General features: G+C 43.0%; 2 protein-coding genes across 4 annotated transcripts in view; one reads left to right on the top strand and one right to left on the bottom strand.

Annotated features, from left to right (window-relative positions):
- RALGPS1 (Ral GEF with PH domain and SH3 binding motif 1) overlaps positions 1-14,705 on the bottom strand; it is a 1,694,135-nt gene that overhangs the window by 856,274 nt on the left and 823,156 nt on the right. The gene's annotated exons all lie outside the window — the stretch shown is intronic.
- The window catches only part of ANGPTL2 (angiopoietin like 2), a 103,346-nt gene that overhangs the window by 77,066 nt on the left and 11,575 nt on the right, over positions 1-14,705 (top strand). The gene's annotated exons all lie outside the window — the stretch shown is intronic.

Below are 14,705 nucleotides of genomic sequence, written 5' to 3'. Positions count from 1 at the left end.
CGCACCTCTAGTAACTGCACCAGGGCAGGTGCCTCGGTCAGGACATGAACCTGCTTGGCCATCATCCCTGCACCGTCCCTGCACGGCGCCATTAGCTCCACGGCAACCGGAGTCACGGACCTAAAGGAGAGCACAGCCTTGACTCCACCCACATAGTCATCAGAAATAAGAATCCCAGAGCACCAACCAAATACGAATGTTTTCATCTGTAACGTATGTGATGTGCAAAGCGCTGCAATACCTACATATCGAGTTTGCACTAAATAAAAAAAATGCAATTCGCTGACAGCGCCATTGGTGCGCACGGGCTACAAACACACAACAGCAAATCAGTGCGTGAAGAGAGCCTGTTCCAAGACGCCAAAGGGTGCACGCCACCAGCTCACAGTCAGGCTGTCCATTCAGAGCTACACATTCCACGACAACATTGTGTGTGCAGAAAAGACACACACGAACCAGCAAGTTAGTGCCTGACTAGTGGCACGCGCCACTGCGTCATGCGATGCACACCGATAACACATTCTATACCTCAAACATACTGACAGGCTGGAAGTGAAGAGAAAATGACTCCAAATTAACTTTGTGTGCGACTGTGCACCACGAACGCACGGGATCAGTGAGACAGTGTGTAGAGAAAGCCAAATTTCAGGGAACATGTGTACAGATACGAAACACGCATGTGTAAGCAAGACCGTGTATTTGGCACTATTGTCTGCACAGCCCAAACGCATGCGGTAGTGCATGAAGAGAGCATTTCTCCAAGGCACTGTTCTTCACACGCGGACCACACCCGAGGCACAAATGTGAGAGTCTGCAAAGCAGCGTGTGGAGAAAGGCTCTCCAAGGCAATATTGTGTCACGTCACAAACACATGAGTCACCAACTCATCCACACATCAAGGCATCTTGTGCACACACGCTCTGCTGTCAGAATGTGTGTGGAGAGCCACACTTGCTGTGAACAGCAGCAATGTGCGCACACTCATCTGGCTAGCATTCTACATCACAAATACCAGTAGGCGGCAAGCAAGGCCACGGGTTGTGTGCATAGTGCACCGCATCCCTCCAGTGCAACACGGACCTGTGTGGATTGAGACATACTCCACAAGCATACACACGGACATCTCATTCCATTCCACAAGCACTCAGGCATCACAAAGGCAAGGTGTGGCGAGGGCGGGAGCGCAATAAACACAGCAATGATCAGCAGAGACCCGCACACAATAGTTCCACTGGGCGAAAGTGACCCATGACCCGGAGTTAAAGACTCATGTTGTTAAACTGGCCCACAGTGTCGGGTTGATGACCCGCTTGTGATGCTGAGACACTTGCTGTTTAACGTTTCACAAGATTCACAGACATATATATAGAGCCTCTACGCATCGGCTTCCTCTGGCTGCAAGTGGACAGAGTGTGCTGACGCGCACCGTTCCAGGGATTATTTTTCCTGCTCAAGTTCCTTTCAAACATGCATTCCTTAGTTTTTAGTGAAAATGAAAGGCAGGGTGTGGTGACAGCTATATACATAACAAGCGCGGTCCCGAAAGGGAAAGAGGACCGCGCTGCAGCCGGAGCATGGGGATCTCTTGTCTTTATGGGGCCATGTGTTTCGAAACACATGGCCCCATAAAGATAAGAACGTGCTTTGCGACAGATGCAAAGCAGGCAAGCCAGTCCGGGTGGGCCAGCACAAAAAGCCAAAGGAAGGCAACCCAAACACCTAATTTCCAATGGCAGGCCACAGTTTACCATAAACTGTGACGTCAGCCAATGGAAATGAGGGGCGGGGCTTAAAGCCCTTTTCTCAAACTCCTCATTAGCAATAAATCTCGCCAAGCGTTGCTGCACATGTGTGCAGCAATGCTAGGCAAGACCTAAAAATGGATGTTAGGGAGTTCATAGTAGTCAGAAGCTCTGAGATGAGTCAGAAGGATTAGGGATGTGAAGGAGGGAATTTTTTTTAATAATCGGAAAATGTAGATAATTTATACATATACACATAATGCATGATACAATGTGATTTGCTTGATCAAAGCCCTCAATGTAAATAACCATATGTACATTGAAGGGCAATAACTATAGCTTTTAAATAGCAGGAATTAATTTATATACACATAAATATACAAATGGCACTCAAAGTAATTAGTAGCAGGTGTAAACCTCTATTTATGCACCCATATGTACATAGAAGCAGAAATGTTGACATGTACAAAGACCAAGAGTGGGGGCTGAGGGGGGAGTTTCTAATTAGCAGGTTCGCAAAAATATGGACACTGTAGATACATCCTACCTTGTACCAGATTTTTTCATTAATACCCCACTTCAACATGCACCCCCAAACACACTGAGGTAAAACCGCCCGGTGAACGCAGGCCCACGGAGCTAGCTCAGTCAGCCCTAGTTCCAGAAGGCATTACCCACACTAACAACAGAAGAGATTACCCACACTCTATCAGAAGAGATTCCAACACTCTAACATCAGAAGAGATTACCAACACTCTTAACATCAGATGAGATTATCCGCTCTCCAACATCAAAAGCGATTTCCCACACCCTAACATCAGAAGAGATTACCAACACTCTATCAGAAGAGATTCCCACAATCTAACAGGAGAAGAGATTACCCACACTCTAACATCAGACGAGATTACCTACACTCCCACATCAGAAGAGATTAACTACCCTCCAACATCAGAAGAGATTACCCACAGTCTAATCTCAGAAGAGATTACCCACAGTCTTAACTTCAGAAGAGATTGCCCACAGTCTAACTTCATAAGAGATCACCCACACTCTAACATCAAACAAGATTAACCACACTCTATCAGAAGAGATTCCCACACTCTAATATCAGAAGAAATTACCAACACTCTTAACATCAGATGAGATTACCTGCTCTCTAACTTCAAAAGATGTTTCCCACACCCGAACTTCAGAAGAGATTACCAACACTCTATCAGAAGAGATTCCCACACTCCCACATCAGAAGAGATTAACAACCCTCCAACATCAGAAGAGATTACCCACAGTCTAACTTGAGAAGAGATAGCCCACAGTCTAACTTCAGAAGAGATCACCCACACTCTAACATCAGACGAGATTACCCACACTCTATCAGAAGAGATTCCCACAATCTAACAGGAGAAGAGATTACCCACACTCTAACATCAGACGAGATTACCTACACTCCCACATCAGAAGAGATTAACCACTCTCCAACATCAGACGAGATTACCCACAGTCTAACCTCAGAAGAGATTACCCACAGTCTAACTTCAGAAGAGATTGCCCACAGTCTAACTTCAGAAGAGATCACCCACACTCTAAATCAGACGAGATTCCCCACACTCTAGCAGAAGGGATTCCCACACTCTAATATCAGAAGAGATTACCAACACTCTTAACATCAGATGAGATTACCTGCTCTCCAACTTCAAAAGAGATTTCCCACACCCGAACTTCAGAAGAGATTACTAACACTCTATCAGAAGAGATGCCCACACTCTAACAGGAGAAGAGATTAACCACCCTCCAACATCAGAAGAGATTACCCACTGTCTAACCTCAGAAGAGATTACCCACAGTCTAACTTCAGAAGAGATTGCCCACAGTCTAACTTCATAAGAGATCACCCACATTCTAACATCACACGAGATTACCCACACTCTATCAGAAGAGATTCCCACAATCTAACCTCAGAAGAGATTACCCACAGTCTAACTTCAGAAGAGATTGCCCACAGTCTAACTTCAGAAGAGTTCACCCACACTCTAACTTCAGAAGAGATTACCAACACTCATAACATCAGATGAGATTACCTGCTTTCCAACTTCAAAAGAGATATCCCACACCCGAACTTCAGAAGAGATTACCAACACTCTATCAGAAGAGATTCCCACACTCTAACAGGAGAAGAGATTACCCACACTCTAACATCAGAAGAGATTACCAACACTCTATCAGAAGAGATTCCCACACCTTAACATCAGAAGTTATTACCCACACTCTAACTTCAGGAGAGATTACCCACACTCTAACATCAGACGAGATTACCTACCCTCCCACATCAGAAGAGATTAACCACCCTCCAACATCAGAAGAGATTACCCACAGTCTAACATCAGAAGAGATTACCCACACTCTGTCTTCAGAACAGATTACCCACACTCTTATCTTCAGAAGAGATTACCCACACTCTAACATCAGACTAGATTACCTACACTCCCAGATCAGAAGAGATTAACCACACTCCATCAGAAGAGATTATCCACAGTCTAACTTCAGAAGAGATTACCCACATTAACTTTGGAAGAGATTACCCACACTCTAACTTCAGAAGAGATTACCCACACACTAATATCTATAGAGATTACCCACATACCAATATCAGAAGAAATTACCCACACTCTAACTGCAGAAGAGATGACCCGCACTCTAGCTGAAGAAAGAATTATGAATCAAGCACTTTTTTTTCTCTGCCTTCCCTAGAGAATATGTTCCTTCCGAAGCCATGTTAGATTCTTAATCATGCCTGCCATGATTGTTGATTTTGTTAGAATCTGGCTTAGTCCTGTTGCTCTGACTTCTGGAATACACACTCTGCTCTGATCCCTCTGGAGCTAAGCCCAGATTGGTTAGTTGATCTGAGTTTGACTCAGGCTAGGTTTGCTGGACCGAAGATGAGCCTATGTTTCTCTGCAGCAAGCAACACCTTTTCTTTAGACAACACACTTTCTGTTTCACTTTGTATCCAGCTGAGGTAGTCATCTCCATATGGGCGAACATTAAGGGCTTAATTAATTTTAATATTCAATGAAAGTTTTTCTCTGCTATGGGAATAGTGCTGGGAGCAAAAACAATTCAGGAAAGTCTAGCAAACTGTATGCAAAGAACCAAAGCAAGAGAGATTCTGAGGACCTACATAAATGACACTTAAAAAGTGCAATAAATCTTTCTTAGTCAAGGTTTCTAAAAATACTCCTTCCTTTGTGTTCTCTTTTTCTGGGATATCTGCATACATTTTGTATGAGTCTAGCAGAAAATTAATAATAATAATAATAATAATCAAAAATAAAACTGTATATGCCAACACACATGAACTCCAACGGGGGCCAATCTTACTGCAAAGGGGCCCACAACTTTAATTTTATGAAATATATTCAGGGAAGGGTCCGATCCATTCTGTCAAAGGACCAATTCAGTGCAGTGAACATACTATCAAAGATATTTAATACAGGGTGTGCATGCATCAAAGAGGGGAAACCTTGGCAATCCCAGAAATACTTGCAGGTGTCAAGAAGTATCAGAGGGGATAATTCCCAGACATTCTCCGTGCCAACCTCCATCCGTGAGTTTGAACGATGGAGAGCTGTTTCTGGTACTCTCGCCCAGAAGTCTCAAGATGCTGATTGAATGACAGATAAATGGCTTTCCATATAGCTGGAAAGATATTTCTGATCACGCCTGATATCTCGGGAATCTGCAAGATGTCTGCCTCATGGAGGACATTTACCTTTCAGTTTTTAATATACCCTTTGACCTGGAGAGTGACAGTCAGTAATTCCAGACCCCGGTCTCAATGTCCATCCTTCAGTATCCAGGTCACCAACAATGGCGATTTTCCTTAATTAGAAATTGCCTCCTATCTATGTTTGGTTCCACAGTTGGTTACCTACGAGGGTTGGTAAACTCACTAAATCTAAAGGTGGGTTTGAAACGTACTATGGCGCTTTGTGGTGAGAGTTAGTAGCAAGTTTCAACCATCGATTACACGCGCATTCTCTGTTGCCCCAGACAACTGTCATGTTAACAGACAGTGAGGAGTGAACAGTGCATTATTTCCCCCAATATGTAATCAACGTATAAGGGCCACCCCAAGGATACGCACGCCATCTTGAATCACATGCAGTGGTGCTGGAACACATTTCAGAGCGGGGATGTTGCTATCAATGTTATACTACTTAAGTCATAGGGATTGTGAAAACTCCAAGCATCACTACAAGAACAATTGTAGCAAATGATACACAACAATTCAACAGGAGAGTGGCAAGGGTATAGTGTTTAGCTGATGGTGCATTTTGGAGCACCATGCCACTAATATATTGCTAAGGCATGGTGTGGTGACGCACTGTCATTCACTGACAACACATTTTCCATTGAAATTCTGCTAAATTTGCAGAGACATGCAGTTGCACTGATAAAACTATATAGTGTAGAAAAGATAATATCTGGATATTGTCTTTCAGCAAATATTTATAATTTGCACACCAACAAGTCAAGTGTCTTGATTTGCTTTGATCCTATAAAAACCTTTGTTTCCATAACACTTAAAAATTAAATAGCTGCTATTTTTTGAAACATTGGTACAGCTCATTTACAGATATTGAAATCTTGGTGTATGTTAAAAAAATGAAATCCTCAAGCCCATGATTTTACACTTAACACTTGCCATAACAGGATTGTCAGATGGTTCAGTTTACAAAGGCCTCCCAATATGCAGTCAGAAAGTAAACACCAATGTCCACATTAAAAGAATAAGGAGCAACATGTCAGAAGACATAACCTGAAATTTGACCTCTGTCTTTGAATGCAGAGGAAATTACATATGGTAAAATGCACCTTTATTGCTCATTCAGCTTCTGCACCTCAACATGTGTATTATGGGGGAGCTTCAGTACCCCTACTTCCAGCGCCTATGATCACCTCCTCTCCCAGCTTTTATGCCTTGATGTCTGAATGTGCAGCTCTCGGCTGTTCTCTAACTTTGTTTTATATAAATACCTACACGCACAAAGAGCAAAGCTGGAAACCTTGGTGTGATTTGTAAATAACACACCAGAAAATGATTTAAAAAAAACACCCTACAGGTTTTATTGTCTTCGCTTGCATTTTTAAGTCAAAACAGAGAAGGCTGAATACAGATCAATTGGGATATTGACGCCTCTCCAATGAGTAGTGATAGCACTCTCTCCTTCTGAAGTAGGATCCGATTCCCAAAGCATTACAAATACTTCTAGAGGCACATCAGAGACAAACCTGGAGAAAGTACCCATAAATGCAGTCACAAAAGGGAACAGACGACCACGTGAGTTTAAACGTGTGTAATGTGCATGACACATACATTCGTTAGTATTTCCTGAATGGGTGGGCCTAAGTGGGCATATCCAGGGAGTCTCAGAATAGTGGGCAAACACATGCAGTACAAAATTGGTGAAATCCTCAAAGTCGTAACTTTTTAAGTATTCACAACTCTTGTAGATCATCGTCTTAATGCACAATTCATGCTGAAAGGGCCTTTGGCCTGGGTACCTAGAAAGTTCTGCAAGGAGCCCCAATCCACCCAGTCAAAATTAAAAGATGTGACACGGCTGAGAACTTAAGAATGAAATGAAAGATTGAACACATTTGTCGCATTTTTCAACCTCTGTGCAGGAATCGTGTATGTTTCGTGCACTTCATACATGATGATGCCGGAACCTCAGCATCATCCTTGACTACTCCCTCTACATGAACCGCCAGATCAACGCCGTCGCCTCAATCAGCTTCAACTGCCTTTGCATCCTCCGCAAGACCTTAAAATGTATCCCCCCGACTGCAGAAGGACCGTCACCCACCCACTCATAACCAGCAGACTGGACTACGGCAATGCCCTCTACGCCAGAATCAACAAAACTCTTCTACACAAACGCCGCAGCCAGACTCGTCCTTGGGACACCGCGCCATGAGCACATGACCCAACACCTACGAGACCTCCACTGGCTCCCCGTTGAAAAGAGGGTCACTTTCAAACTCCTCACCCACACCTACAAATCCCTCAACAACATCGGACCCAAATACCTCAACGAGAGATTATCCTTCCACGTACCCAAGAGGAACCTCCGCTCTGCCGACCTCGCCCTGGCAGAGGTCCCCCGCATCCTCAGAAACAGAACCGGCGGGAGAGCTTTCTCTTACATCGCATCGAAAACCTGGAACAAGCTCCCTGTAAACATCAGAAGCTCCCCGACCCTGCACACGCTCAGGAAGGTCCTCAAGACCTGGCTCTTCGACTGACCCACAGCCGCCGTCCCCCCGCCCCCAGCACCTTGAGACCCTCACGAGTGAGTAGTGCGCTATATAAACCCCCTGATTGATTGATTGTAAGGTTATGAAAATAAGTACATCATACTTCAATGCATGATGTGCACAGGAGCTGAATAACCTGTATGTATTTTTACATGAATGTTCGCATGTGGACAGGCACATTATACGCAAAGTGTCAACGACCACTTTCGGAATCAACCCTTTTGAGGTTAACTCTGTACCATCGATGAAGGAATATCTCTCGTGAGGTGCTCACCAACAGAAAGAGCATGGATCCGGGAGGATCGCATGCATGACACATATGTCGGGTATCCTTATAAGATGTCTAGTGCTCCCCATGTCCTGATCCCCAAGCATCTTCTAGACATTTTCACCCCTATTGTCAGAGCCAGACTAGTGTTCACCATACATGAGAAGTAAAGGCACCAGGTAACCGCTGCACACTAGCCAAGTGCCGTACAGTGCCAGGGCAGGAGGTTCAGCGGCCATGCCTCAGTTTGGTACTGTGCTCAGCTCTGGCGTCACTGAGTGGAGTGGGAGAGAACACAATTGACTCAAACTTTTAATTATACTTTATTGTGCTTTTATGATTGTTTTTTTAAATCGAATAAAGCTTACTTTGATTGATTGATTGACTCAAACGTTAAACAAAGTGGTGGGGTGCAAGTAACAACGCGGCACCTGTCCAAAATATGAGTCCCACTCTGTGCCGTTTGACACATTTCCTTTCAAATCTCAGGCAGCGGGGCGGATACTCCCATTGCCCTCAATGCTCCTTGCCATTTGCAAGAAGTTGCAGCATTGCCATTGTAAGTTGCAGAGACATTCACATTGAGATGAAGGTTTCAGCCTTCCTCCACCTGCTGCTATGAGCAGCTGCTGCTAGGCCGAAACTCACTTTCTGCATCATGCCCTCGTTTCCAGATGAATTGGCACCTCTCAAAGGATGTCACAGAACGGAGAGACAACCCCCGCTGTCCGAAGTGAGTCCATGCCAATTCTCTAAGAATGTCACCTGGGCACATAACACCTACTTATAATATAAAATGGACACTATGACACCCACTTGTCTCTCCCCCTTCTAATGAGCAGTAACGCGGAAGGCGCGTGCCGCTAACAAACCCAGCAAAGAGGCTGAAGGTAACTTATTTGTAGAAGTCGTCTAATGGCGTCATCAAAAGGTCCGTGTGTGTAAAACAACTGTTACCACCCATCATCACCCTAAAAAACTCTAAATAAACACTTGCAAGAGGGAAACTTGTACATTCACAATATTGCCCGGAAACACAGTCAGTACCCATTTGAACCTAAAATAGAAACATTCCCTACGCAAAGAGTTTAACGTTTATTTTGAGGTTGGGCATGGGGACTTTTCATCAGTAAAATGGAAAGGAATATTGCTTTGAATGGAGGGTTTTCCCTGCCTCAAGTCTAAGAAAGGAAGTAAAATAAACACTGGGGAGTGATATGTGCTGACACATGGCATCAGAGGCAGCGCCGCTCTGCGCCCTCCTATGTTAACACAATAAACAGCAGCAGAGCGCCTTGCAGAGTCTGCTGCTTCAGCGAAAAGAGGCTGCTGAGAAGTTCTTCAGACATGCAGCAGGCTGAGCCTTCGAGGCCCAAGTCTCACAGGGCGTCTAAAAGGCAAGGAAAACAAACGGAACAAAACTAGAAAGAGTCCAGCGTGATTCATACCCAAAATAAACACTCTAAATAAAGTTAAAAACAATTAAAAGCGTGCCGCCATAAGACTTTATACAAACTCCCCTTATGTGCTTTCTGCTTCTTGTCACTCGCCTCGGCCTTGACGCTGGTGCCTTTGATTGGCTTTAAGAACGTCCAACATTAGGGTTCCTACCAGGGGTGGGCGATAAAGTCCACTCTTCCGGCGGAGTTCGCAGAGTTTATCCGACTCCGCGTTATGCTTCTTACACGTAGTTCTGGTCAAACCACCAACTGCTGCGTGACGTAGTTTGTCCTCATGCGCAATGGTAAGTTGGCAAGCGCAAGTGAGGATTGGTGTACTCTAGCTAAATATTTGGTTGCTAGGAGGGCACCCAGCGAGACTTTCTCAACGCAGGCGGTCACCACCGTTCACGGTGAGAAACCTGCCACTCGAGTGGAAAATCTGCTGCGCTGCATGGTGCCATTTGTACTGATTTTGAAGCACGGAACAAATTTTCAATGCTAAAAATCAACACAAGCAGCGCAATGAGCCCAATCACAAAACTACGCAAAATCTTGTGGCGTTTTTATGTAACTTCGCAGAATTCCGCGGATTTAGCTTTGCGGGTTCCGCCCATCCCTAGTTTCTACAGGGCGCTATGGGTAAACAGACACCCTCATAACCATCGCTTTAACCTGCTCAGCCCAGGGAGGTGGAAATGCTGAATTTCCCTATTTTAAATCTGCTACTACAGTGGTGTCGTACTGGTGCGGCGTGCAGCCTAGGACGCCAGTGGTGCTGAATGTATCTGCACCATGTGGATTCTGCTATAAATAACAGCAATGTGAATGCGAACACTGCCATAGGGTTCACTTACTGGTTGTTTTTGTGCCATGAGAAGGGTTCTGTGAATACTTTTACAATGTAGATTCTGGCAGGATAATAGTGCCTAACCTTCTGAGGCTATGCGGCTTCTCACATTGGAGTGGTCTTTCACAAACCTAGGCAATGTGTGACTAATGCGATGGCAATGCATGATGTTCATATATAATGTGGAACCTGACATCACAGCATTACAGTAGAATGTATGAAGAACCAGACACCAGAGGTAACTGCACCAATCCCGTCACCCTGAGCAGCAGCCGTGGCACCCTAGGCATCCCCTGCCTCCCATGAGAAGCACAGAGGCCTTTTTGAGCATCAGCGATCAACACCTGGCAGCACTTTGGTACTCCTCAGAGACACCCCTAGCAGGCTGGCATAGTTAGCATCTTATTAACAGCAGGTGAAAAGTTTTGACTCTTAATTGGCCTGGGACCAGAGGCGGGCAATGTGTCCTGACAGTGACACACACATTAAATCGGGTGTCATTTCTTTCAATATAGGATTCTGCATCGAAATCGACGCAGAGCCGCACGCTACATCAGGTCGACACTGGATCTTTCTTTGGCACAAGTATCTGGCTGCTATTTTCTGTTCTTTTTGTGTCTGGTACAAACTGTAGTCATGTGCACATACATTATAGTGTTTATTTTGAGCAAAAGAACTTGTGAGAACTGGCAGATCCGGAAGTGATGGAATATACCATTAGCGCCTTTCAGGACTGGATGTAAATCATACATCTTTTTGGCCAATTTTTCTGAAAAATGTGCTGTAAAATTAACCATTTCAACAGAAAGTTTCTACATTTTTGGGGATAATTGGAGTGGGGTGCCTTCCTGCGAGTGTGCCTGGATTGCTTGCTTTTCTCACTCATGTACAAATTGTGGGGCTAGTTTCATCATTTTTGCAGAGCTGATCTGTGGTTGATGACTGTCGCCAATCCACACTATATGTTGTTTTTTGTTATTTTTTCTGTTGGGTGGCTTAGCATAATTTCTGGGCCCTCTTCTGTTTCTACTCCTTTCTTATTCGTACTCGACGGTTCGGCTTCAACATTGCTGTATATGCGCATCATAATCATTGAAGGCACCACACAGCTATCACACGCCTTCTTATCCGGTTATCTATTGCAATTCAATGTACACTGGCATCCTGCACAGATGAGGACATTGACTTCAATGCATGGGACAGCAGGCTCACTAGTAATATTTAAGAAGCATGCTTCTCCTCTCTTCTCATCGGAGATGCCTGAAGACATCACCCCAAGCTGCAGTACTGTCCGCTCCCCTTGGAAGAGCAGAGATTACCATGGGCATGGTGTTGCCAGGGTTTGTTCTACCACCAACACCTGGTCTTAGTAGCTATAAATACAGAAGCAGGGACAGACACTAAGCATGGTTGTAAACTCTGTCACTTTTCTGTAGTCACCTTAATAAACCTAAAATAGAAGACAACACTTTTAAGAAAACAAATCTAGGAGAAACTGAACCAATGTAAATAAAAAAAAAATGAAATCTGAGTTCGAAGTAAAATATTTAAATTATTATCTGAAATGTTTACAATGTTTATATATTAAGTTGTTTTGTAAAAATTGGTTGTGTGACTGAAGCAACTTTATAGCAGAGCAAATGTAACCCAATCTCGTCCCCGGGAGCATAAGGATCGGTGTCTGTGGTGGGTCAGGATGTTCTCAAGATGGGCGAGTTCCAGGTTTCTTCGATCAACTAAAGAAAAATTCCTACATTTCTTTATTAGATCCAAATAGGAGTTATGTTTCCTTAAAAAGATTTCTAAAAAGAACCCCGAAAACAATTCAAATTGAAAAGATACTATCATCAATCTGCCTTCTTTTCCAGTTCATTCCTTATCTCACTGAATTCCCATTGTAAGTGAACTTTTTCTAATTGTCAAGATCAGTCTGTCTGCTTCACTTTGGGACTTGTGGAGACATCTTTCATTCTTTTGATTTCAAGTCGTATTGCCTTTTCTCTGGATAGTGTTGTGTGATAAACTTAACAGAAAACTACTCCACCCATCTGTTTCTAATTTTACAACCATGATTTGTGCTTTTTTTGTATTGTAAGCATGGTTTACAAAAAAAATTCTGTATCACTGAAATGTCTCTAAATTATGCCTAATTGGAAAATAAAATAACTTTGTAAACTAATTTAAATCAATCTTAATCAGAAAAGTGAAATAACTATACATCAAACTATTTGAAACATACATTAATAATTTTTAATCAAAGTGGATATAATTTAGGATTGTATGATTCCTAATCTCTGCCTGAGGGTGGCCAACTGGAAGGTCCTGGCCAAAAAATGTTGCGACAACCACTAATGTCAGAGGACTACTTGTTAGGGCAAAAACAAACTGACCTGTGGTTTGTAGCATGCCCAAAACTGCTATTTAAGCTTCCCACACAACTCCTCACCAAAACCCAAGACATACATCTTTTAAGTGAACTGCTTGCCCTAGCAAATTTCTGTGGCTTCATGGAAAACATTTGCTTGGTGAGGAATAATGTTGTTTCTTATTTTTGGAAAATGTGGCTTGTGTAATTCAAGGAACGTAGCATACACGCAAGGACACAATGTGGAGATTCATCTTCTCCATAATCTTGCTTACCAACAAATCAATGCAGAGTCTATACAAATCTATAAATAAATAATATGATTAATTTGTATTATTTATTAGATAGAGCCAATCTAGCCAATATGAAGAACACCTTATTTTTGATAAATGCTTGTGGCTGCAGAGTGGAATCACTATTTGACAAATTGTTTGTTCAAATTCGATGGCCTACATATTTAATGATTTATAAATGAGTATAAAACATTCAGGATTATACTAGTTTTTGATGGATACATATGCTTGCCTATCATCACAATAAAAAGGGTTTTAGATTCAGATGCTTGACCACCCAGGTTAAGCCCATGTATTTAAAAACAATTCGCACTACCAGGAAAACATAGAATCAGGATCTGCTCACAGTTATGTGGGTAGGTGGATCTTACAACAGCAGAAGATCTGTCAGGTGACTGGATTGTTTGCAGTCTTGAATCTAGATAAGAAGTCCACACGTGAGAGCTCTTAGGCAAGGGTCAGTGAGGAGCCATTTAGGAATAATGAGAAGAGAAACTCAGATGTAGCCATGTGAGTATTCACAAACAATCTCGAAGACTTTTCCAGCCTTCACTGAATGTAATGTAATGTAATAGTTCATTTATAGAGCGCAACTGTCACTCCGAGGAGCATCATGGCGCTACACGGAACCCAGGAATGGGAAAACCCAAAACCTGATTGACTGTTAATAGTTAGAGAGGGCCCTCAGATCAGAGTTTTGCAAAGAGTTGCGGATGCGCTGAAAATCCAGGTTTTTAGCACCTTCCTGAAATGGAACTCAGAAGTAATCTGGCGAAGCTGTGAGGGAAGTTTGTTCCATGCCTTTGAGCCTAGCACTGTGAGTAAAGCTGAAGTAAGTGTGTGATTATGGTTGGAAAGTGTCTAAATGCTCTCAAATTTTCTAAGTGAAGAAGAAATAAGACTAAAAACATAGCTGTTGCACATTTCCTCTAAGGTTTAAACCTGCAGTTTTTTCTGGGTGAAAAGGGGCAGGCCTGAAAATACTCTAAATGTATTCTTCTGTATTTCATAATTATTGAATGATGTGTAAGGCTATGTAAGTTTATATTACCATTCTTCAAGAATCATTCCAAAAATGAGGTACTGAAGGTTTTTTCTAATTTACAATTGTCTATGTATCAAATCATACACCAGGCGATATCCTCCCCATCAGTAAAACACATTAAAGTGACTGGTACGAAATGACAAAGATTGGATCCAATCTCCATAATCTGGTCACATTTCTCAGTTCAATGATCAAATAACTGGAAAAGGAAGATGAATGCCAGACTCACCCCTGGCAGCAGTGTCCGCGCACCTCCAGCATATTTGCCTAAATGTGTGCATACTAAAACATTACATTGAAAGTAATTTTCATATTTCTGAGGGACAGGTTTTCAATGATTCTTTACTTCTAAAGAAAGTTGGGTATTAAAAAATCCCCATTC

Source organism: Triturus cristatus, chromosome 1_2, assembly GCF_964204655.1.
Source record: "Triturus cristatus chromosome 1_2, aTriCri1.1, whole genome shotgun sequence".
Taxonomy (NCBI): Eukaryota; Metazoa; Chordata; class Amphibia; order Caudata; family Salamandridae; genus Triturus; species Triturus cristatus.
The sequence above is the reverse complement of the archived record's forward strand: the minus strand, read 5'-3'. Positions and strand labels throughout refer to the sequence as shown.